The sequence below is a fragment of the Spinacia oleracea genome, chromosome 3 (genome assembly GCF_020520425.1).
Source record: "Spinacia oleracea cultivar Varoflay chromosome 3, BTI_SOV_V1, whole genome shotgun sequence".
In the NCBI taxonomy this organism is placed as follows: Eukaryota; Viridiplantae; Streptophyta; class Magnoliopsida; order Caryophyllales; family Amaranthaceae; genus Spinacia; species Spinacia oleracea.
This window is the reverse complement of record NC_079489.1, coordinates 86,176,019-86,179,920: the sequence shown is the minus strand read 5'-3', so window position 1 is coordinate 86,179,920 and position 3,902 is coordinate 86,176,019. Positions and strand designations below refer to the sequence as shown.

Sequence of the window (3,902 nt, the reverse complement as noted above, 5' to 3'; positions counted from 1 at the left end):
TTACCTACGAGCACGAGTGTTTCCTTCACTATCCCCAGTGGAGTCGCCACTGTGAGGGGTTCGAAAAAGCACGAGGCTAATGCGTGACCTCGTCCCTCGTGGGCGTGACGTTTCTTTTTGTCAAATCAAGTGTAATTGGATTTCCTGTGAGTTTACACCCAATTGACTAGCAATATAGGAGTCGCCATTCAGTTATTAACGACAATGAGAAAAACTGACAAAACCCGGTTATCGTGACATAAAGGGAGTGCAATTATGTTTGACCACGACGGCCATAGGTTCCCTTGTGATCCCTGGTGTGGGGATAGCTCAACGTACACCCGTAGGGTAGAGATTGAGGGTTCGGGGGACTGTAGCTACCGAGAGGAGTACTCGCTCTTCGATAACTCCAGAGGCAGGATATCCTTACTAGCTCAGCATAAATAATTGAAGGGACATGCGTTAACTATTAAGCTAATCGGAATTGATTTTAGCAATATGCAGCACATAATACTAGATCGATCGTGATTATCTTGTTTAGATTGATTTAAGGTACCTAGCATGATAGTTCAATTTCCCAAAATATTATCTTTATTAGGCGTGATAGAACAATCAGATTTAATAGTTTAACAGTTTTATAAAAGGGCAAGGAAAGCGATTAAATCATGCGAAGGGACACATTACGACGCACCCTTGAGAGGTGCGTCACGGTTCTCAGAAAAATAACCACTTTGGCTTTGCTATTTCTCCTTTTATTTAACGAATCTCAAGTTTCCGGGCAAGGTTCCAGTATCCGGGCTTAATTCTTCAGCTACAAGGGTCAGGATACGTTCTGTTCGATTTTTGGATCGATTACGACAGAACGCGGGATCAATTTCGCAGCGTGAGGCTTAGGCTTAGGGGTTGGAGTCAATACTCAGAATATGAATTGTGTGTGTTTCACGTCGAATTTGGGGCTGTATTTATAGATAAGAGTTCGTGGAAAGATAGAATTTTAGAGCTCTAATCCAAGAAGAATTAGGAAAGAACACGTACCCAGGTAATTTCAGCGCCCAGGGCTGGGCGCCGAAGATTTCGGCGCCGAGAGCCAGGCGTTGAAAATAGGGTCTGGGCCGTATTTCCTTGTCAGATTTGGACTCGTGGAATACGGAGTCTTTGAGACTTATCCGAGTCTTTTAGTGCGTATTAACTTTATGACGGAATGCGTCTGGGCCCGTTACGAACTCTAGGTTCGTTAGGATTTTAATTAATACGTAACTCTTATTTTCGAATTATACTAGGAATAAGATTCCTCTTGCAAATTCTATCTCTTTTAGGATTTATGTTGGAGTGCAACACCTAATTCTAACAGGTTTCTATCTTTTATGACTTGCCACTTTTAACAACTACCTGTTACGGCAGTTACTATTTTTAACAGGTTTCTATAAATAGCAGGTTTCTATAAATAGTAGGTTTCGGGTGAAATGAAAATGGTGATCGAGATTCGTTATTTTATAGGACATGCGTTGCCAAGTGGAGATTTTATGTTCTCATCATCAAACCTTCCCTTTCGGGGATGGGGACAAAAGTAGGTGTCTACAGTTACTTAGACTCATTCTCATCTACTTTGGTCAAGTTATGTGCGTTTAAGGCTTTATTGATCATTATAGGTCATACTTTGACTGTTATAGTCGTTTTGCTCCAACTCTAACCCGTGAACTCAGATTGGTATTCTAAACCCTTTAAATGTTTAATATACTTAGTATTAGGTTACTTAGACTCATTCTCATCTACTTTGGTCAAGTTATGCGCGTTTAAGGCTTTAATGATCATTATAGGTCATATTTTGACTGTTATAGTCCTATTTGCTCCCAACTCTAACCCGTGAATTTAGATTGGTATTCTAAACCCTTTAAATGTTTAATATACTTAGTATTAGGTTACTTAGACTCATTACCATCTACTTTGGTCAAGTTATGCGCGTTTAAGGATTTATTGAACAATTAAGGTCATATTTTGACTGTTATAGTCGTTTTTGCTCCCAACTCTAACCCGTAAACTTAGATTGGTATTCTAAACCCTTTAAATGTTTAATATACTTAATAGTAGGATTATAAAACTCATTCTCATCTAATTTGGTCAAGTTATGCACATTTAAGGCTTTATTGATCGTTATAGGTCATATTTTGACTATAATAGTCGTTTTTGCTCCCAACTCTAACTCGTGAACTTAAATTGGTATTCTAAACCCTTTAAATGTTTAGTATACTTAATATTATTAGGTTACTTAGACTCATTATCATCTACTTTAGTCAAGTTATGCGCGTTTAAGGCTTTATTGATCATTATAGGTCATATTTTGACTGTTATAGTCATTTTTGCTCCCAACTCTAACCCGTGAACTTAAATTTGTATTCTAAACCCTTTAAATGTTTAATATACTTAATAGTAGGATGATAAGAATCATTCTCATCTAATTTGGTCAAGTTATTCACATTTAAGGCTTTATTGATTGTTATAGGTCATATTTTGACTGTTATAGTCGTTTTTGCTCCCAACTCTAACCCGTGAACTTAAATTGGTATTCTAAACCCTTTAAATGTTTAATATACTTAATAGTAGGATGATAAGACTCATTCTCATCTAATTTGGTCATGTTATGCACAATTAAGGCTTTATTAATCGTTATAGGTCATATTTTGACTATTATAGTCGTTTTTGCTCCCAACTCTAACCCGTGAACTTAAATTGGTATTCTAAACCCTTTGGCCTTGGATGATTAATTGGATTTAGTTAGGAATGAATAAATGGAGATGAGAAAAGTCATCCCTGCTCAAAATAACAAAAGATAACTACGGGTTTCTCATTTCCCTTTGCATAGATCCATTAGTTAGGTTCTCAGAGGACCAAATTTCATACAATCATCTAGGATTCTAGACGGAACTGAATTCCAGAAATAAATTAAACTATATAACAAGGATAACACCCTTACCTTCTCTAAATATGAAACATCATTGCAGCAGGAGACTAAATCAAACATGTACCGCATTACGTAAAATCCACACTCAAGGCCTCCCTTTTGTTGAGCGCACTAGAAACAAGGGTAATATTTAGATTAAGTAAAATTGGAATCCATACAAATTATAAATATCAAATCAATTTTACGTGGGCAGTTACCTCCACATATTTCCATAAAGGCTCTTTCCTGTTGACACGGTTGCCACACATCTTATACCTTGTAAAAAAACTAAAAATTCCCAATTAATCTTAAGTTATTGCTTGGTTATATCCTTAAAAGCATACTTGATAAAAACATAATTACATAACGAAAAAACTAAACGGACTTACTGTCTCACTATTGTCTTCATCTTCACTTTTCGACCTAAACTCAAGCGAACGGAATCGAAGTGATAGATGGTGCAATTTTTAACAGATATTGCAAGGAGCATCCAATGGTCGCTGGATCCAATAACAATTCCATTACCATTTTAATAATATAAGTAAAGAATATGAGCAGCGCAGCAGATGCAACAACTTAGAACAACAACATATGCACAGACTTAGAACAGTAACAATCACACAACATCTACTTAGCATAACAACAGATCGTGCATAGCAGCAACAACTTAGCATAACAACAGCAACATAATAACAAGAACATCAGAAGCAATAATATAATACACATCAGATAGCAACAGATTACTGGGTCATATCGGGTTTGAGTCATTTGGTGAAAATATAAACCTTAAAGTCGAGGAGATGAGTAAGGAACACATTTTCAACAAAACTTCAGAAATTGATCAATTGTGTAAGCAAATTCTGTCATACTAACCAATTAAACCAAAATCAAGTGGTGCTTAAGTAATTAGAATTAATCATATTTCCCCCAGGGATATTGTGTCGAATCAGTTTTGCTTAGTTAGGATATCAATTTCTTAGTTAAG

At 36.3% G+C, this 3,902-nt stretch overlaps 1 long non-coding RNA gene across 1 annotated transcript; it reads right to left on the bottom strand.

Moving 5' to 3' along the window:
• Positions 1-2,948: 2,948 nt before the first annotated feature.
• On the bottom strand, positions 2,949-3,386 carry LOC110795588 (uncharacterized). The gene is made up of 3 exons (XR_002535335.2): positions 3,307-3,386; positions 3,136-3,205; positions 2,949-3,049 (listed from the first exon to the last, which is right to left on the bottom strand). It is a non-coding gene; the product is annotated as an uncharacterized lncRNA (long non-coding RNA).
• Between the last annotated feature and the right edge of the window lie 516 nt (positions 3,387-3,902).